The 18,975-nt window shown below is 54.2% G+C and overlaps 31 non-coding genes across 31 annotated transcripts; all 31 read right to left on the reverse strand.

Moving 5' to 3' along the window:
- Positions 1–341: 341 nt before the first annotated feature.
- Trnal-uag lies at positions 342–423 on the reverse strand. Its single transcript has one exon. It is a non-coding gene; the product is annotated as a tRNA-Leu (tRNA).
- Positions 424–1,170: 747 nt separating this feature from the next.
- Positions 1,171–1,242, reverse strand: Trnah-gug. The gene has a single exon. It is a non-coding gene; the product is annotated as a tRNA-His (tRNA).
- Positions 1,243–1,616: 374 nt separating this feature from the next.
- Positions 1,617–1,688, reverse strand: Trnae-cuc. The gene has a single exon. It is a non-coding gene; the product is annotated as a tRNA-Glu (tRNA).
- Positions 1,689–2,133: 445 nt separating this feature from the next.
- Trnal-uag lies at positions 2,134–2,215 on the reverse strand. Its single transcript has one exon. It is a non-coding gene; the product is annotated as a tRNA-Leu (tRNA).
- Positions 2,216–2,962: 747 nt separating this feature from the next.
- On the reverse strand, positions 2,963–3,034 carry Trnah-gug. The gene has a single exon. It is a non-coding gene; the product is annotated as a tRNA-His (tRNA).
- Positions 3,035–3,408: 374 nt separating this feature from the next.
- On the reverse strand, positions 3,409–3,480 carry Trnae-cuc. The gene has a single exon. It is a non-coding gene; the product is annotated as a tRNA-Glu (tRNA).
- A 445-nt stretch (positions 3,481–3,925) lies between these two features.
- Trnal-uag lies at positions 3,926–4,007 on the reverse strand. Its single transcript has one exon. It is a non-coding gene; the product is annotated as a tRNA-Leu (tRNA).
- Positions 4,008–4,754: 747 nt separating this feature from the next.
- On the reverse strand, positions 4,755–4,826 carry Trnah-gug. The gene has a single exon. It is a non-coding gene; the product is annotated as a tRNA-His (tRNA).
- A 374-nt stretch (positions 4,827–5,200) lies between these two features.
- On the reverse strand, positions 5,201–5,272 carry Trnae-cuc. The gene has a single exon. It is a non-coding gene; the product is annotated as a tRNA-Glu (tRNA).
- Positions 5,273–5,717: 445 nt separating this feature from the next.
- Positions 5,718–5,799, reverse strand: Trnal-uag. Its single transcript has one exon. It is a non-coding gene; the product is annotated as a tRNA-Leu (tRNA).
- A 747-nt stretch (positions 5,800–6,546) lies between these two features.
- Positions 6,547–6,618, reverse strand: Trnah-gug. Its single transcript has one exon. It is a non-coding gene; the product is annotated as a tRNA-His (tRNA).
- A 374-nt stretch (positions 6,619–6,992) lies between these two features.
- On the reverse strand, positions 6,993–7,064 carry Trnae-cuc. Its single transcript has one exon. It is a non-coding gene; the product is annotated as a tRNA-Glu (tRNA).
- A 445-nt stretch (positions 7,065–7,509) lies between these two features.
- On the reverse strand, positions 7,510–7,591 carry Trnal-uag. Its single transcript has one exon. It is a non-coding gene; the product is annotated as a tRNA-Leu (tRNA).
- Positions 7,592–8,338: 747 nt separating this feature from the next.
- Positions 8,339–8,410, reverse strand: Trnah-gug. Its single transcript has one exon. It is a non-coding gene; the product is annotated as a tRNA-His (tRNA).
- Positions 8,411–8,784: 374 nt separating this feature from the next.
- Positions 8,785–8,856, reverse strand: Trnae-cuc. Its single transcript has one exon. It is a non-coding gene; the product is annotated as a tRNA-Glu (tRNA).
- A 445-nt stretch (positions 8,857–9,301) lies between these two features.
- Positions 9,302–9,383, reverse strand: Trnal-uag. The gene has a single exon. It is a non-coding gene; the product is annotated as a tRNA-Leu (tRNA).
- Positions 9,384–10,130: 747 nt separating this feature from the next.
- Trnah-gug lies at positions 10,131–10,202 on the reverse strand. The gene has a single exon. It is a non-coding gene; the product is annotated as a tRNA-His (tRNA).
- Positions 10,203–10,576: 374 nt separating this feature from the next.
- Positions 10,577–10,648, reverse strand: Trnae-cuc. Its single transcript has one exon. It is a non-coding gene; the product is annotated as a tRNA-Glu (tRNA).
- Positions 10,649–11,093: 445 nt separating this feature from the next.
- On the reverse strand, positions 11,094–11,175 carry Trnal-uag. Its single transcript has one exon. It is a non-coding gene; the product is annotated as a tRNA-Leu (tRNA).
- A 747-nt stretch (positions 11,176–11,922) lies between these two features.
- On the reverse strand, positions 11,923–11,994 carry Trnah-gug. The gene has a single exon. It is a non-coding gene; the product is annotated as a tRNA-His (tRNA).
- A 374-nt stretch (positions 11,995–12,368) lies between these two features.
- Positions 12,369–12,440, reverse strand: Trnae-cuc. The gene has a single exon. It is a non-coding gene; the product is annotated as a tRNA-Glu (tRNA).
- Positions 12,441–12,885: 445 nt separating this feature from the next.
- On the reverse strand, positions 12,886–12,967 carry Trnal-uag. The gene has a single exon. It is a non-coding gene; the product is annotated as a tRNA-Leu (tRNA).
- Positions 12,968–13,714: 747 nt separating this feature from the next.
- Trnah-gug lies at positions 13,715–13,786 on the reverse strand. Its single transcript has one exon. It is a non-coding gene; the product is annotated as a tRNA-His (tRNA).
- Positions 13,787–14,160: 374 nt separating this feature from the next.
- On the reverse strand, positions 14,161–14,232 carry Trnae-cuc. Its single transcript has one exon. It is a non-coding gene; the product is annotated as a tRNA-Glu (tRNA).
- Positions 14,233–14,677: 445 nt separating this feature from the next.
- On the reverse strand, positions 14,678–14,759 carry Trnal-uag. The gene has a single exon. It is a non-coding gene; the product is annotated as a tRNA-Leu (tRNA).
- A 747-nt stretch (positions 14,760–15,506) lies between these two features.
- Positions 15,507–15,578, reverse strand: Trnah-gug. The gene has a single exon. It is a non-coding gene; the product is annotated as a tRNA-His (tRNA).
- Positions 15,579–15,952: 374 nt separating this feature from the next.
- Trnae-cuc lies at positions 15,953–16,024 on the reverse strand. The gene has a single exon. It is a non-coding gene; the product is annotated as a tRNA-Glu (tRNA).
- A 445-nt stretch (positions 16,025–16,469) lies between these two features.
- Trnal-uag lies at positions 16,470–16,551 on the reverse strand. The gene has a single exon. It is a non-coding gene; the product is annotated as a tRNA-Leu (tRNA).
- A 747-nt stretch (positions 16,552–17,298) lies between these two features.
- Trnah-gug lies at positions 17,299–17,370 on the reverse strand. The gene has a single exon. It is a non-coding gene; the product is annotated as a tRNA-His (tRNA).
- Positions 17,371–17,744: 374 nt separating this feature from the next.
- Positions 17,745–17,816, reverse strand: Trnae-cuc. Its single transcript has one exon. It is a non-coding gene; the product is annotated as a tRNA-Glu (tRNA).
- Positions 17,817–18,261: 445 nt separating this feature from the next.
- On the reverse strand, positions 18,262–18,343 carry Trnal-uag. The gene has a single exon. It is a non-coding gene; the product is annotated as a tRNA-Leu (tRNA).
- Between the last annotated feature and the right edge of the window lie 632 nt (positions 18,344–18,975).

Below are 18,975 nucleotides of genomic sequence, written 5' to 3' on the forward strand. Positions count from 1 at the left end.
GACGCATTTCGTGGAGACGGACGCCAGCAATGATGAGAGCAAAAGGTGCCTACAAATCCTGTCGTTGCACCACGCACTGTTCTACGACAATTCACCAAGCAGACGCTCACGCCTTGTTGTGCTGTTTCCTTTGCGGGCAATGAGTGCACCTGCCTTCGACACAGGAAACATTACACGTTTGGCAGCTGTGGGATTGGAACCCACGCCTCCGAAGAGAATGGTGCCTGAAACCAGCGCCTTAGACCGCTCGGCCACGCTACCTACACAGCACGCGCGTCACAAGAGCTGCGTCCTACCCCACGAGAACACACCGCAACGGCACAAAAATGAGACGTAAAAAGTGGCAACGGTGGGATTCGAACCCACGCCTCCGAAGAGACTGGTGCCTAAAACCAGCGCCTTAGACCGCTCGGCCACGTTACCGTTGGAGCAGCAGCCGCAAAACGTTTCCTTTGTACTACAAAGATCACTTCGAAATGGAAGTATCTTGGCAATCGCCGTGCCATGTATTTCCACTGCTCTCCCACTGGAAGCGTCTCTTTAGGCCATCCACAGCAAGAAAAAGCCGTGCCCGCCGTATGGTAGCGACGCCACTTGTCTGTAGCTGTCGCAGTTAAGGAGACAGCGTCAAGAGACGTTTTCGTACCGTGACCAGGTTTCGAACCTGGGCTTTCCGTAACCACTAAAGTATCGTAGCTGTAACTGTCAGGCGGAGCCACAATGCTCCATGTATCAAACATATGTGAGCTCAAGGAGGTTACACTTGAAGAAAAAGCGGCAGCTTAACGCGATCACAGCAAAGCCCCCGGCAGCTACGGGATTCGAAACCGCGCCTACAGAGAGTCTGGTGCCTTAAACCAGCGCCTTAAAGCGCTCGGCCACGCTACATGCGCTGCTTGGTGCGCCAGTGTTCCTAGCATTTGTACAAACAGTGCACGCCACAGCTTCCTGTTCTGCTGGGACTGGCTGCTCATCCATCGCACTTCAAACAACTGCCCTTTTCGACTACAGAGAGCAGCGGACGTCTGCGCTCTGGGAGGCGACATTACGTGTTGGGGATGAAGTGGTAGGGCAAACTGCGGCCTGCGGAACACGAGTGAAAAAATCAACAGAGTACTGTCATTTCGAGTACTCGTCATTGCAACGGCAGCAAGGCGAAACTTTCAAAATTGCCGTGACCAGGATTCGAACCTGGGTTATTGCGGCCACAACGCAATGTCCTAACCACTAGACGATCACGGCCACGGACGCGCCCGCGAAAGCAGCTGCCTGTAATGCAAGTGGCGATACACAGCAGAGCCTAGGCCAAGGTGTACGCCACAGCAGTGTGAGACACGGTCTCCATCACATGTATACGAGCAAATGAACGTGCCTGCGCTGTCAGGACACTAACTACAGTGGTTAGCTGCATTCACCTCCGTGGCAATGTCTTGCAGTCCCCCAAGCCTCTTGACTACAGGTATGTGGCTGGATAACAAGTGGATAGACGCTTCATCTCTCTCGCCGTCAGGTGTTGCCGTGAATCATACTTAACGTAGCTTTCTGCACGCGTCAGCGTAGCGTCAGTCGAGCAAAGTCGAGACAAGTCGCATAAGAGGAGCAACAAAAACGCGCGATTCCGGTACCGGGAATCGAACCCGGGCCTCCTGGGTGAGAGCCAGGTATCCTAGCCACTAGACCACACCGGATAACGACGGCAGTGCTCTTTCCAGCGAACGCAGGAGCCACCCACGGTTAACTGACGACAACTGTAAAAAATCCACTCTCTCGCGTTATAGAACGGCGTGCCCCGGACGCATTTCGTGGAGACGGACGCCAGCAATGATGAGAGCAAAAGGTGCCTACAAATCCTGTCGTTGCACCACGCACTGTTCTACGACAATTCACCAAGCAGACGCTCACGCCTTGTTGTGCTGTTTCCTTTGCGGGCAATGAGTGCACCTGCCTTCGACACAGGAAACATTACACGTTTGGCAGCTGTGGGATTGGAACCCACGCCTCCGAAGAGAATGGTGCCTGAAACCAGCGCCTTAGACCGCTCGGCCACGCTACCTACACAGCACGCGCGTCACAAGAGCTGCGTCCTACCCCACGAGAACACACCGCAACGGCACAAAAATGAGACGTAAAAAGTGGCAACGGTGGGATTCGAACCCACGCCTCCGAAGAGACTGGTGCCTAAAACCAGCGCCTTAGACCGCTCGGCCACGTTACCGTTGGAGCAGCAGCCGCAAAACGTTTCCTTTGTACTACAAAGATCACTTCGAAATGGAAGTATCTTGGCAATCGCCGTGCCATGTATTTCCACTGCTCTCCCACTGGAAGCGTCTCTTTAGGCCATCCACAGCAAGAAAAAGCCGTGCCCGCCGTATGGTAGCGACGCCACTTGTCTGTAGCTGTCGCAGTTAAGGAGACAGCGTCAAGAGACGTTTTCGTACCGTGACCAGGTTTCGAACCTGGGCTTTCCGTAACCACTAAAGTATCGTAGCTGTAACTGTCAGGCGGAGCCACAATGCTCCATGTATCAAACATATGTGAGCTCAAGGAGGTTACACTTGAAGAAAAAGCGGCAGCTTAACGCGATCACAGCAAAGCCCCCGGCAGCTACGGGATTCGAAACCGCGCCTACAGAGAGTCTGGTGCCTTAAACCAGCGCCTTAAAGCGCTCGGCCACGCTACATGCGCTGCTTGGTGCGCCAGTGTTCCTAGCATTTGTACAAACAGTGCACGCCACAGCTTCCTGTTCTGCTGGGACTGGCTGCTCATCCATCGCACTTCAAACAACTGCCCTTTTCGACTACAGAGAGCAGCGGACGTCTGCGCTCTGGGAGGCGACATTACGTGTTGGGGATGAAGTGGTAGGGCAAACTGCGGCCTGCGGAACACGAGTGAAAAAATCAACAGAGTACTGTCATTTCGAGTACTCGTCATTGCAACGGCAGCAAGGCGAAACTTTCAAAATTGCCGTGACCAGGATTCGAACCTGGGTTATTGCGGCCACAACGCAATGTCCTAACCACTAGACGATCACGGCCACGGACGCGCCCGCGAAAGCAGCTGCCTGTAATGCAAGTGGCGATACACAGCAGAGCCTAGGCCAAGGTGTACGCCACAGCAGTGTGAGACACGGTCTCCATCACATGTATACGAGCAAATGAACGTGCCTGCGCTGTCAGGACACTAACTACAGTGGTTAGCTGCATTCACCTCCGTGGCAATGTCTTGCAGTCCCCCAAGCCTCTTGACTACAGGTATGTGGCTGGATAACAAGTGGATAGACGCTTCATCTCTCTCGCCGTCAGGTGTTGCCGTGAATCATACTTAACGTAGCTTTCTGCACGCGTCAGCGTAGCGTCAGTCGAGCAAAGTCGAGACAAGTCGCATAAGAGGAGCAACAAAAACGCGCGATTCCGGTACCGGGAATCGAACCCGGGCCTCCTGGGTGAGAGCCAGGTATCCTAGCCACTAGACCACACCGGATAACGACGGCAGTGCTCTTTCCAGCGAACGCAGGAGCCACCCACGGTTAACTGACGACAACTGTAAAAAATCCACTCTCTCGCGTTATAGAACGGCGTGCCCCGGACGCATTTCGTGGAGACGGACGCCAGCAATGATGAGAGCAAAAGGTGCCTACAAATCCTGTCGTTGCACCACGCACTGTTCTACGACAATTCACCAAGCAGACGCTCACGCCTTGTTGTGCTGTTTCCTTTGCGGGCAATGAGTGCACCTGCCTTCGACACAGGAAACATTACACGTTTGGCAGCTGTGGGATTGGAACCCACGCCTCCGAAGAGAATGGTGCCTGAAACCAGCGCCTTAGACCGCTCGGCCACGCTACCTACACAGCACGCGCGTCACAAGAGCTGCGTCCTACCCCACGAGAACACACCGCAACGGCACAAAAATGAGACGTAAAAAGTGGCAACGGTGGGATTCGAACCCACGCCTCCGAAGAGACTGGTGCCTAAAACCAGCGCCTTAGACCGCTCGGCCACGTTACCGTTGGAGCAGCAGCCGCAAAACGTTTCCTTTGTACTACAAAGATCACTTCGAAATGGAAGTATCTTGGCAATCGCCGTGCCATGTATTTCCACTGCTCTCCCACTGGAAGCGTCTCTTTAGGCCATCCACAGCAAGAAAAAGCCGTGCCCGCCGTATGGTAGCGACGCCACTTGTCTGTAGCTGTCGCAGTTAAGGAGACAGCGTCAAGAGACGTTTTCGTACCGTGACCAGGTTTCGAACCTGGGCTTTCCGTAACCACTAAAGTATCGTAGCTGTAACTGTCAGGCGGAGCCACAATGCTCCATGTATCAAACATATGTGAGCTCAAGGAGGTTACACTTGAAGAAAAAGCGGCAGCTTAACGCGATCACAGCAAAGCCCCCGGCAGCTACGGGATTCGAAACCGCGCCTACAGAGAGTCTGGTGCCTTAAACCAGCGCCTTAAAGCGCTCGGCCACGCTACATGCGCTGCTTGGTGCGCCAGTGTTCCTAGCATTTGTACAAACAGTGCACGCCACAGCTTCCTGTTCTGCTGGGACTGGCTGCTCATCCATCGCACTTCAAACAACTGCCCTTTTCGACTACAGAGAGCAGCGGACGTCTGCGCTCTGGGAGGCGACATTACGTGTTGGGGATGAAGTGGTAGGGCAAACTGCGGCCTGCGGAACACGAGTGAAAAAATCAACAGAGTACTGTCATTTCGAGTACTCGTCATTGCAACGGCAGCAAGGCGAAACTTTCAAAATTGCCGTGACCAGGATTCGAACCTGGGTTATTGCGGCCACAACGCAATGTCCTAACCACTAGACGATCACGGCCACGGACGCGCCCGCGAAAGCAGCTGCCTGTAATGCAAGTGGCGATACACAGCAGAGCCTAGGCCAAGGTGTACGCCACAGCAGTGTGAGACACGGTCTCCATCACATGTATACGAGCAAATGAACGTGCCTGCGCTGTCAGGACACTAACTACAGTGGTTAGCTGCATTCACCTCCGTGGCAATGTCTTGCAGTCCCCCAAGCCTCTTGACTACAGGTATGTGGCTGGATAACAAGTGGATAGACGCTTCATCTCTCTCGCCGTCAGGTGTTGCCGTGAATCATACTTAACGTAGCTTTCTGCACGCGTCAGCGTAGCGTCAGTCGAGCAAAGTCGAGACAAGTCGCATAAGAGGAGCAACAAAAACGCGCGATTCCGGTACCGGGAATCGAACCCGGGCCTCCTGGGTGAGAGCCAGGTATCCTAGCCACTAGACCACACCGGATAACGACGGCAGTGCTCTTTCCAGCGAACGCAGGAGCCACCCACGGTTAACTGACGACAACTGTAAAAAATCCACTCTCTCGCGTTATAGAACGGCGTGCCCCGGACGCATTTCGTGGAGACGGACGCCAGCAATGATGAGAGCAAAAGGTGCCTACAAATCCTGTCGTTGCACCACGCACTGTTCTACGACAATTCACCAAGCAGACGCTCACGCCTTGTTGTGCTGTTTCCTTTGCGGGCAATGAGTGCACCTGCCTTCGACACAGGAAACATTACACGTTTGGCAGCTGTGGGATTGGAACCCACGCCTCCGAAGAGAATGGTGCCTGAAACCAGCGCCTTAGACCGCTCGGCCACGCTACCTACACAGCACGCGCGTCACAAGAGCTGCGTCCTACCCCACGAGAACACACCGCAACGGCACAAAAATGAGACGTAAAAAGTGGCAACGGTGGGATTCGAACCCACGCCTCCGAAGAGACTGGTGCCTAAAACCAGCGCCTTAGACCGCTCGGCCACGTTACCGTTGGAGCAGCAGCCGCAAAACGTTTCCTTTGTACTACAAAGATCACTTCGAAATGGAAGTATCTTGGCAATCGCCGTGCCATGTATTTCCACTGCTCTCCCACTGGAAGCGTCTCTTTAGGCCATCCACAGCAAGAAAAAGCCGTGCCCGCCGTATGGTAGCGACGCCACTTGTCTGTAGCTGTCGCAGTTAAGGAGACAGCGTCAAGAGACGTTTTCGTACCGTGACCAGGTTTCGAACCTGGGCTTTCCGTAACCACTAAAGTATCGTAGCTGTAACTGTCAGGCGGAGCCACAATGCTCCATGTATCAAACATATGTGAGCTCAAGGAGGTTACACTTGAAGAAAAAGCGGCAGCTTAACGCGATCACAGCAAAGCCCCCGGCAGCTACGGGATTCGAAACCGCGCCTACAGAGAGTCTGGTGCCTTAAACCAGCGCCTTAAAGCGCTCGGCCACGCTACATGCGCTGCTTGGTGCGCCAGTGTTCCTAGCATTTGTACAAACAGTGCACGCCACAGCTTCCTGTTCTGCTGGGACTGGCTGCTCATCCATCGCACTTCAAACAACTGCCCTTTTCGACTACAGAGAGCAGCGGACGTCTGCGCTCTGGGAGGCGACATTACGTGTTGGGGATGAAGTGGTAGGGCAAACTGCGGCCTGCGGAACACGAGTGAAAAAATCAAGAGAGTACTGTCATTTCGAGTACTCGTCATTGCAACGGCAGCAAGGCGAAACTTTCAAAATTGCCGTGACCAGGATTCGAACCTGGGTTATTGCGGCCACAACGCAATGTCCTAACCACTAGACGATCACGGCCACGGACGCGCCCGCGAAAGCAGCTGCCTGTAATGCAAGTGGCGATACACAGCAGAGCCTAGGCCAAGGTGTACGCCACAGCAGTGTGAGACACGGTCTCCATCACATGTATACGAGCAAATGAACGTGCCTGCGCTGTCAGGACACTAACTACAGTGGTTAGCTGCATTCACCTCCGTGGCAATGTCTTGCAGTCCCCCAAGCCTCTTGACTACAGGTATGTGGCTGGATAACAAGTGGATAGACGCTTCATCTCTCTCGCCGTCAGGTGTTGCCGTGAATCATACTTAACGTAGCTTTCTGCACGCGTCAGCGTAGCGTCAGTCGAGCAAAGTCGAGACAAGTCGCATAAGAGGAGCAACAAAAACGCGCGATTCCGGTACCGGGAATCGAACCCGGGCCTCCTGGGTGAGAGCCAGGTATCCTAGCCACTAGACCACACCGGATAACGACGGCAGTGCTCTTTCCAGCGAACGCAGGAGCCACCCACGGTTAACTGACGACAACTGTAAAAAATCCACTCTCTCGCGTTATAGAACGGCGTGCCCCGGACGCATTTCGTGGAGACGGACGCCAGCAATGATGAGAGCAAAAGGTGCCTACAAATCCTGTCGTTGCACCACGCACTGTTCTACGACAATTCACCAAGCAGACGCTCACGCCTTGTTGTGCTGTTTCCTTTGCGGGCAATGAGTGCACCTGCCTTCGACACAGGAAACATTACACGTTTGGCAGCTGTGGGATTGGAACCCACGCCTCCGAAGAGAATGGTGCCTGAAACCAGCGCCTTAGACCGCTCGGCCACGCTACCTACACAGCACGCGCGTCACAAGAGCTGCGTCCTACCCCACGAGAACACACCGCAACGGCACAAAAATGAGACGTAAAAAGTGGCAACGGTGGGATTCGAACCCACGCCTCCGAAGAGACTGGTGCCTAAAACCAGCGCCTTAGACCGCTCGGCCACGTTACCGTTGGAGCAGCAGCCGCAAAACGTTTCCTTTGTACTACAAAGATCACTTCGAAATGGAAGTATCTTGGCAATCGCCGTGCCATGTATTTCCACTGCTCTCCCACTGGAAGCGTCTCTTTAGGCCATCCACAGCAAGAAAAAGCCGTGCCCGCCGTATGGTAGCGACGCCACTTGTCTGTAGCTGTCGCAGTTAAGGAGACAGCGTCAAGAGACGTTTTCGTACCGTGACCAGGTTTCGAACCTGGGCTTTCCGTAACCACTAAAGTATCGTAGCTGTAACTGTCAGGCGGAGCCACAATGCTCCATGTATCAAACATATGTGAGCTCAAGGAGGTTACACTTGAAGAAAAAGCGGCAGCTTAACGCGATCACAGCAAAGCCCCCGGCAGCTACGGGATTCGAAACCGCGCCTACAGAGAGTCTGGTGCCTTAAACCAGCGCCTTAAAGCGCTCGGCCGCGCTACATGCGCTGCTTGGTGCGCCAGTGTTCCTAGCATTTGTACAAACAGTGCACGCCACAGCTTCCTGTTCTGCTGGGACTGGCTGCTCATCCATCGCACTTCAAACAACTGCCCTTTTCGACTACAGAGAGCAGCGGACGTCTGCGCTCTGGGAGGCGACATTACGTGTTGGGGATGAAGTGGTAGGGCAAACTGCGGCCTGCGGAACACGAGTGAAAAAATCAAGAGAGTACTGTCATTTCGAGTACTCGTCATTGCAACGGCAGCAAGGCGAAACTTTCAAAATTGCCGTGACCAGGATTCGAACCTGGGTTATTGCGGCCACAACGCAATGTCCTAACCACTAGACGATCACGGCCACGGACGCGCCCGCGAAAGCAGCTGCCTGTAATGCAAGTGGCGATACACAGCAGAGCCTAGGCCAAGGTGTACGCCACAGCAGTGTGAGACACGGTCTCCATCACATGTATACGAGCAAATGAACGTGCCTGCGCTGTCAGGACACTAACTACAGTGGTTAGCTGCATTCACCTCCGTGGCAATGTCTTGCAGTCCCCCAAGCCTCTTGACTACAGGTATGTGGCTGGATAACAAGTGGATAGACGCTTCATCTCTCTCGCCGTCAGGTGTTGCCGTGAATCATACTTAACGTAGCTTTCTGCACGCGTCAGCGTAGCGTCAGTCGAGCAAAGTCGAGACAAGTCGCATAAGAGGAGCAACAAAAACGCGCGATTCCGGTACCGGGAATCGAACCCGGGCCTCCTGGGTGAGAGCCAGGTATCCTAGCCACTAGACCACACCGGATAACGACGGCAGTGCTCTTTCCAGCGAACGCAGGAGCCACCCACGGTTAACTGACGACAACTGTAAAAAATCCACTCTCTCGCGTTATAGAACGGCGTGCCCCGGACGCATTTCGTGGAGACGGACGCCAGCAATGATGAGAGCAAAAGGTGCCTACAAATCCTGTCGTTGCACCACGCACTGTTCTACGACAATTCACCAAGCAGACGCTCACGCCTTGTTGTGCTGTTTCCTTTGCGGGCAATGAGTGCACCTGCCTTCGACACAGGAAACATTACACGTTTGGCAGCTGTGGGATTGGAACCCACGCCTCCGAAGAGAATGGTGCCTGAAACCAGCGCCTTAGACCGCTCGGCCACGCTACCTACACAGCACGCGCGTCACAAGAGCTGCGTCCTACCCCACGAGAACACACCGCAACGGCACAAAAATGAGACGTAAAAAGTGGCAACGGTGGGATTCGAACCCACGCCTCCGAAGAGACTGGTGCCTAAAACCAGCGCCTTAGACCGCTCGGCCACGTTACCGTTGGAGCAGCAGCCGCAAAACGTTTCCTTTGTACTACAAAGATCACTTCGAAATGGAAGTATCTTGGCAATCGCCGTGCCATGTATTTCCACTGCTCTCCCACTGGAAGCGTCTCTTTAGGCCATCCACAGCAAGAAAAAGCCGTGCCCGCCGTATGGTAGCGACGCCACTTGTCTGTAGCTGTCGCAGTTAAGGAGACAGCGTCAAGAGACGTTTTCGTACCGTGACCAGGTTTCGAACCTGGGCTTTCCGTAACCACTAAAGTATCGTAGCTGTAACTGTCAGGCGGAGCCACAATGCTCCATGTATCAAACATATGTGAGCTCAAGGAGGTTACACTTGAAGAAAAAGCGGCAGCTTAACGCGATCACAGCAAAGCCCCCGGCAGCTACGGGATTCGAAACCGCGCCTACAGAGAGTCTGGTGCCTTAAACCAGCGCCTTAAAGCGCTCGGCCACGCTACATGCGCTGCTTGGTGCGCCAGTGTTCCTAGCATTTGTACAAACAGTGCACGCCACAGCTTCCTGTTCTGCTGGGACTGGCTGCTCATCCATCGCACTTCAAACAACTGCCCTTTTCGACTACAGAGAGCAGCGGACGTCTGCGCTCTGGGAGGCGACATTACGTGTTGGGGATGAAGTGGTAGGGCAAACTGCGGCCTGCGGAACACGAGTGAAAAAATCAAGAGAGTACTGTCATTTCGAGTACTCGTCATTGCAACGGCAGCAAGGCGAAACTTTCAAAATTGCCGTGACCAGGATTCGAACCTGGGTTATTGCGGCCACAACGCAATGTCCTAACCACTAGACGATCACGGCCACGGACGCGCCCGCGAAAGCAGCTGCCTGTAATGCAAGTGGCGATACACAGCAGAGCCTAGGCCAAGGTGTACGCCACAGCAGTGTGAGACACGGTCTCCATCACATGTATACGAGCAAATGAACGTGCCTGCGCTGTCAGGACACTAACTACAGTGGTTAGCTGCATTCACCTCCGTGGCAATGTCTTGCAGTCCCCCAAGCCTCTTGACTACAGGTATGTGGCTGGATAACAAGTGGATAGACGCTTCATCTCTCTCGCCGTCAGGTGTTGCCGTGAATCATACTTAACGTAGCTTTCTGCACGCGTCAGCGTAGCGTCAGTCGAGCAAAGTCGAGACAAGTCGCATAAGAGGAGCAACAAAAACGCGCGATTCCGGTACCGGGAATCGAACCCGGGCCTCCTGGGTGAGAGCCAGGTATCCTAGCCACTAGACCACACCGGATAACGACGGCAGTGCTCTTTCCAGCGAACGCAGGAGCCACCCACGGTTAACTGACGACAACTGTAAAAAATCCACTCTCTCGCGTTATAGAACGGCGTGCCCCGGACGCATTTCGTGGAGACGGACGCCAGCAATGATGAGAGCAAAAGGTGCCTACAAATCCTGTCGTTGCACCACGCACTGTTCTACGACAATTCACCAAGCAGACGCTCACGCCTTGTTGTGCTGTTTCCTTTGCGGGCAATGAGTGCACCTGCCTTCGACACAGGAAACATTACACGTTTGGCAGCTGTGGGATTGGAACCCACGCCTCCGAAGAGAATGGTGCCTGAAACCAGCGCCTTAGACCGCTCGGCCACGCTACCTACACAGCACGCGCGTCACAAGAGCTGCGTCCTACCCCACGAGAACACACCGCAACGGCACAAAAATGAGACGTAAAAAGTGGCAACGGTGGGATTCGAACCCACGCCTCCGAAGAGACTGGTGCCTAAAACCAGCGCCTTAGACCGCTCGGCCACGTTACCGTTGGAGCAGCAGCCGCAAAACGTTTCCTTTGTACTACAAAGATCACTTCGAAATGGAAGTATCTTGGCAATCGCCGTGCCATGTATTTCCACTGCTCTCCCACTGGAAGCGTCTCTTTAGGCCATCCACAGCAAGAAAAAGCCGTGCCCGCCGTATGGTAGCGACGCCACTTGTCTGTAGCTGTCGCAGTTAAGGAGACAGCGTCAAGAGACGTTTTCGTACCGTGACCAGGTTTCGAACCTGGGCTTTCCGTAACCACTAAAGTATCGTAGCTGTAACTGTCAGGCGGAGCCACAATGCTCCATGTATCAAACATATGTGAGCTCAAGGAGGTTACACTTGAAGAAAAAGCGGCAGCTTAACGCGATCACAGCAAAGCCCCCGGCAGCTACGGGATTCGAAACCGCGCCTACAGAGAGTCTGGTGCCTTAAACCAGCGCCTTAAAGCGCTCGGCCACGCTACATGCGCTGCTTGGTGCGCCAGTGTTCCTAGCATTTGTACAAACAGTGCACGCCACAGCTTCCTGTTCTGCTGGGACTGGCTGCTCATCCATCGCACTTCAAACAACTGCCCTTTTCGACTACAGAGAGCAGCGGACGTCTGCGCTCTGGGAGGCGACATTACGTGTTGGGGATGAAGTGGTAGGGCAAACTGCGGCCTGCGGAACACGAGTGAAAAAATCAAGAGAGTACTGTCATTTCGAGTACTCGTCATTGCAACGGCAGCAAGGCGAAACTTTCAAAATTGCCGTGACCAGGATTCGAACCTGGGTTATTGCGGCCACAACGCAATGTCCTAACCACTAGACGATCACGGCCACGGACGCGCCCGCGAAAGCAGCTGCCTGTAATGCAAGTGGCGATACACAGCAGAGCCTAGGCCAAGGTGTACGCCACAGCAGTGTGAGACACGGTCTCCATCACATGTATACGAGCAAATGAACGTGCCTGCGCTGTCAGGACACTAACTACAGTGGTTAGCTGCATTCACCTCCGTGGCAATGTCTTGCAGTCCCCCAAGCCTCTTGACTACAGGTATGTGGCTGGATAACAAGTGGATAGACGCTTCATCTCTCTCGCCGTCAGGTGTTGCCGTGAATCATACTTAACGTAGCTTTCTGCACGCGTCAGCGTAGCGTCAGTCGAGCAAAGTCGAGACAAGTCGCATAAGAGGAGCAACAAAAACGCGCGATTCCGGTACCGGGAATCGAACCCGGGCCTCCTGGGTGAGAGCCAGGTATCCTAGCCACTAGACCACACCGGATAACGACGGCAGTGCTCTTTCCAGCGAACGCAGGAGCCACCCACGGTTAACTGACGACAACTGTAAAAAATCCACTCTCTCGCGTTATAGAACGGCGTGCCCCGGACGCATTTCGTGGAGACGGACGCCAGCAATGATGAGAGCAAAAGGTGCCTACAAATCCTGTCGTTGCACCACGCACTGTTCTACGACAATTCACCAAGCAGACGCTCACGCCTTGTTGTGCTGTTTCCTTTGCGGGCAATGAGTGCACCTGCCTTCGACACAGGAAACATTACACGTTTGGCAGCTGTGGGATTGGAACCCACGCCTCCGAAGAGAATGGTGCCTGAAACCAGCGCCTTAGACCGCTCGGCCACGCTACCTACACAGCACGCGCGTCACAAGAGCTGCGTCCTACCCCACGAGAACACACCGCAACGGCACAAAAATGAGACGTAAAAAGTGGCAACGGTGGGATTCGAACCCACGCCTCCGAAGAGACTGGTGCCTAAAACCAGCGCCTTAGACCGCTCGGCCACGTTACCGTTGGAGCAGCAGCCGCAAAACGTTTCCTTTGTACTACAAAGATCACTTCGAAATGGAAGTATCTTGGCAATCGCCGTGCCATGTATTTCCACTGCTCTCCCACTGGAAGCGTCTCTTTAGGCCATCCACAGCAAGAAAAAGCCGTGCCCGCCGTATGGTAGCGACGCCACTTGTCTGTAGCTGTCGCAGTTAAGGAGACAGCGTCAAGAGACGTTTTCGTACCGTGACCAGGTTTCGAACCTGGGCTTTCCGTAACCACTAAAGTATCGTAGCTGTAACTGTCAGGCGGAGCCACAATGCTCCATGTATCAAACATATGTGAGCTCAAGGAGGTTACACTTGAAGAAAAAGCGGCAGCTTAACGCGATCACAGCAAAGCCCCCGGCAGCTACGGGATTCGAAACCGCGCCTACAGAGAGTCTGGTGCCTTAAACCAGCGCCTTAAAGCGCTCGGCCACGCTACATGCGCTGCTTGGTGCGCCAGTGTTCCTAGCATTTGTACAAACAGTGCACGCCACAGCTTCCTGTTCTGCTGGGACTGGCTGCTCATCCATCGCACTTCAAACAACTGCCCTTTTCGACTACAGAGAGCAGCGGACGTCTGCGCTCTGGGAGGCGACATTACGTGTTGGGGATGAAGTGGTAGGGCAAACTGCGGCCTGCGGAACACGAGTGAAAAAATCAAGAGAGTACTGTCATTTCGAGTACTCGTCATTGCAACGGCAGCAAGGCGAAACTTTCAAAATTGCCGTGACCAGGATTCGAACCTGGGTTATTGCGGCCACAACGCAATGTCCTAACCACTAGACGATCACGGCCACGGACGCGCCCGCGAAAGCAGCTGCCTGTAATGCAAGTGGCGATACACAGCAGAGCCTAGGCCAAGGTGTACGCCACAGCAGTGTGAGACACGGTCTCCATCACATGTATACGAGCAAATGAACGTGCCTGCGCTGTCAGGACACTAACTACAGTGGTTAGCTGCATTCACCTCCGTGGCAATGTCTTGCAGTCCCCCAAGCCTCTTGACTACAGGTATGTGGCTGGATAACAAGTGGATAGACGCTTCATCTCTCTCGCCGTCAGGTGTTGCCGTGAATCATACTTAACGTAGCTTTCTGCACGCGTCAGCGTAGCGTCAGTCGAGCAAAGTCGAGACAAGTCGCATAAGAGGAGCAACAAAAACGCGCGATTCCGGTACCGGGAATCGAACCCGGGCCTCCTGGGTGAGAGCCAGGTATCCTAGCCACTAGACCACACCGGATAACGACGGCAGTGCTCTTTCCAGCGAACGCAGGAGCCACCCACGGTTAACTGACGACAACTGTAAAAAATCCACTCTCTCGCGTTATAGAACGGCGTGCCCCGGACGCATTTCGTGGAGACGGACGCCAGCAATGATGAGAGCAAAAGGTGCCTACAAATCCTGTCGTTGCACCACGCACTGTTCTACGACAATTCACCAAGCAGACGCTCACGCCTTGTTGTGCTGTTTCCTTTGCGGGCAATGAGTGCACCTGCCTTCGACACAGGAAACATTACACGTTTGGCAGCTGTGGGATTGGAACCCACGCCTCCGAAGAGAATGGTGCCTGAAACCAGCGCCTTAGACCGCTCGGCCACGCTACCTACACAGCACGCGCGTCACAAGAGCTGCGTCCTACCCCACGAGAACACACCGCAACGGCACAAAAATGAGACGTAAAAAGTGGCAACGGTGGGATTCGAACCCACGCCTCCGAAGAGACTGGTGCCTAAAACCAGCGCCTTAGACCGCTCGGCCACGTTACCGTTGGAGCAGCAGCCGCAAAACGTTTCCTTTGTACTACAAAGATCACTTCGAAATGGAAGTATCTTGGCAATCGCCGTGCCATGTATTTCCACTGCTCTCCCACTGGAAGCGTCTCTTTAGGCCATCCACAGCAAGAAAAAGCCGTGCCCGCCGTATGGTAGCGACGCCACTTGTCTGTAGCTGTCGCAGTTAAGGAGACAGCGTCAAGAGACGTTTTCGTACCGTGACCAGGTTTCGAACCTGGGCTTTCCGTAACCACTAAAGTATCGTAGCTGTAACTGTCAGGCGGAGCCACAATGCTCCATGTATCAAACATATGTGAGCTCAAGGAGGTTACACTTGAAGAAAAAGCGGCAGCTTAACGCGATCACAGCAAAGCCCCCGGCAGCTACGGGATTCGAAACCGCGCCTACAGAGAGTCTGGTGCCTTAAACCAGCGCCTTAAAGCGCTCGGCCGCGCTACATGCGCTGCTTGGTGCGCCAGTGTTCCTAGCATTTGTACAAACAGTGCACGCCACAGCTTCCTGTTCTGCTGGGACTGGCTGCTCATCCATCGCACTTCAAACAACTGCCCTTTTCGACTACAGAGAGCAGCGGACGTCTGCGCTCTGGGAGGCGACATTACGTGTTGGGGATGAAGTGGTAGGGCAAACTGCGGCCTGCGGAACACGAGTGAAAAAATCAAGAGAGTACTGTCATTTCGAGTACTCGTCATTGCAACGGCAGCAAGGCGAAACTTTCAAAATTGCCGTGACCAGGATTCGAACCTGGGTTATTGCGGCCACAACGCAATGTCCTAACCACTAGACGATCACGGCCACGGACGCGCCCGCGAAAGCAGCTGCCTGTAATGCAAGTGGCGATACACAGCAGAGCCTAGGCCAAGGTGTACGCCACAGCAGTGTGAGACACGGTCTCCATCACATGTATACGAGCAAATGAACGTGCCTGCGCTGTCAGGACACTAACTACAGTGGTTAGCTGCATTCACCTCCGTGGCAATGTCTTGCAGTCCCCCAAGCCTCTTGACTACAGGTATGTGGCTGGATAACAAGTGGATAGACGCTTCATCTCTCTCGCCGTCAGGTGTTGCCGTGAATCATACTTAACGTAGCTTTCTGCACGCGTCAGCGTAGCGTCAGTCGAGCAAAGTCGAGACAAGTCGCATAAGAGGAGCAACAAAAACGCGCGATTCCGGTACCGGGAATCGAACCCGGGCCTCCTGGGTGAGAGCCAGGTATCCTAGCCACTAGACCACACCGGATAACGACGGCAGTGCTCTTTCCAGCGAACGCAGGAGCCACCCACGGTTAACTGACGACAACTGTAAAAAATCCACTCTCTCGCGTTATAGAACGGCGTGCCCCGGACGCATTTCGTGGAGACGGACGCCAGCAATGATGAGAGCAAAAGGTGCCTACAAATCCTGTCGTTGCACCACGCACTGTTCTACGACAATTCACCAAGCAGACGCTCACGCCTTGTTGTGCTGTTTCCTTTGCGGGCAATGAGTGCACCTGCCTTCGACACAGGAAACATTACACGTTTGGCAGCTGTGGGATTGGAACCCACGCCTCCGAAGAGAATGGTGCCTGAAACCAGCGCCTTAGACCGCTCGGCCACGCTACCTACACAGCACGCGCGTCACAAGAGCTGCGTCCTACCCCACGAGAACACACCGCAACGGCACAAAAATGAGACGTAAAAAGTGGCAACGGTGGGATTCGAACCCACGCCTCCGAAGAGACTGGTGCCTAAAACCAGCGCCTTAGACCGCTCGGCCACGTTACCGTTGGAGCAGCAGCCGCAAAACGTTTCCTTTGTACTACAAAGATCACTTCGAAATGGAAGTATCTTGGCAATCGCCGTGCCATGTATTTCCACTGCTCTCCCACTGGAAGCGTCTCTTTAGGCCATCCACAGCAAGAAAAAGCCGTGCCCGCCGTATGGTAGCGACGCCACTTGTCTGTAGCTGTCGCAGTTAAGGAGACAGCGTCAAGAGACGTTTTCGTACCGTGACCAGGTTTCGAACCTGGGCTTTCCGTAACCACTAAAGTATCGTAGCTGTAACTGTCAGGCGGAGCCACAATGCTCCATGTATCAAACATATGTGAGCTCAAGGAGGTTACACTTGAAGAAAAAGCGGCAGCTTAACGCGATCACAGCAAAGCCCCCGGCAGCTACGGGATTCGAAACCGCGCCTACAGAGAGTCTGGTGCCTTAAACCAGCGCCTTAAAGCGCTCGGCCACGCTACATGCGCTGCTTGGTGCGCCAGTGTTCCTAGCATTTGTACAAACAGTGCACGCCACAGCTTCCTGTTCTGCTGGGACTGGCTGCTCATCCATCGCACTTCAAACAACTGCCCTTTTCGACTACAGAGAGCAGCGGACGTCTGCGCTCTGGGAGGCGACATTACGTGTTGGGGATGAAGTGGTAGGGCAAACTGCGGCCTGCGGAACACGAGTGAAAAAATCAAGAGAGTACTGTCATTTCGAGTACTCGTCATTGCAACGGCAGCAAGGCGAAACTTTCAAAATTGCCGTGACCAGGATTCGAACCTGGGTTATTGCGGCCACAACGCAATGTCCTAACCACTAGACGATCACGGCCACGGACGCGCCCGCGAAAGCAGCTGCCTGTAATGCAAGTGGCGATACACAGCAGAGCCTAGGCCAAGGTGTACGCCACAGCAGTGTGAGACACGGTCTCCATCACATGTATACGAGCAAATGAACGTGCCTGCGCTGTCAGGACACTAACTACAGTGGTTAGCTGCATTCACCTCCGTGGCAATGTCTTGCAGTCCCCCAAGCCTCTTGACTACAGGTATGTGGCTGGATAACAAGTGGATAGACGCTTCATCTCTCTCGCCGTCAGGTGTTGCCGTGAATCATACTTAACGTAGCTTTCTGCACGCGTCAGCGTAGCGTCAGTCGAGCAAAGTCGAGACAAGTCGCATAAGAGGAGCAACAAAAACGCGCGATTCCGGTACCGGGAATCCAACCCGGGCCTCCTGGGTGAGAGCCAGGTATCCTAGCCACTAGACCACACCGGATAACGACGGCAGTGCTCTTTCCAGCGAACGCAGGAGCCACCCACGGTTAACTGACGACAACTGTAAAAAATCCACTCTCTCGCGTTATAGAACGGCGTGCCCCGGACGCATTTCGTGGAGACGGACGCCAGCAATGATGAGAGCAAAAGGTGCCTACAAATCCTGTCGTTGCACCACGCACTGTTCTACGACAATTCACCAAGCAGACGCTCACGCCTTGTTGTGCTGTTTCCTTTGCGGGCAATGAGTGCACCTGCCTTCGACACAGGAAACATTACACGTTTGGCAGCTGTGGGATTGGAACCCACGCCTCCGAAGAGAATGGTGCCTGAAACCAGCGCCTTAGACCGCTCGGCCACGCTACCTACACAGCACGCGCGTCACAAGAGCTGCGTCCTACCCCACGAGAACACACCGCAACGGCACAAAAATGAGACGTAAAAAGTGGCAACGGTGGGATTCGAACCCACGCCTCCGAAGAGACTGGTGCCTAAAACCAGCGCCTTAGACCGCTCGGCCACGTTACCGTTGGAGCAGCAGCCGCAAAACGTTTCCTTTGTACTACAAAGATCACTTCGAAATGGAAGTATCTTGGCAATCGCCGTGCCATGTATTTCCACTGCTCTCCCACTGGAAGCGTCTCTTTAGGCCATCCACAGCAAGAAAAAGCCGTGCCCGCCGTATGGTAGCGACGCCACTTGTCTGTAGCTGTCGCAGTTAAGGAGACAGCGTCAAGAGACGTTTTCGTACCGTGACCAGGTTTCGAACCTGGGCTTTCCGTAACCACTAAAGTATCGTAGCTGTAACTGTCAGGCGGAGCCACAATGCTCCATGTATCAAACATATGTGAGCTCAAGGAGGTTACACTTGAAGAAAAAGCGGCAGCTTAACGCGATCACAGCAAAGCCCCCGGCAGCTACGGGATTCGAAACCGCGCCTACAGAGAGTCTGGTGCCTTAAACCAGCGCCTTAAAGCGCTCGGCCGCGCTACATGCGCTGCTTGGTGCGCCAGTGTTCCTAGCATTTGTACAAACAGTGCACGCCACAGCTTCCTGTTCTGCTGGGACTGGCTGCTCATCCATCGCACTTCAAACAACTGCCCTTTTCGACTACAGAGAGCAGCGGACGTCTGCGCTCTGGGAGGCGACATTACGTGTTG

Source organism: Schistocerca piceifrons, unplaced genomic scaffold, assembly GCF_021461385.2.
Source record: "Schistocerca piceifrons isolate TAMUIC-IGC-003096 unplaced genomic scaffold, iqSchPice1.1 HiC_scaffold_200, whole genome shotgun sequence".
In the NCBI taxonomy this organism is placed as follows: Eukaryota; Metazoa; Arthropoda; class Insecta; order Orthoptera; family Acrididae; genus Schistocerca; species Schistocerca piceifrons.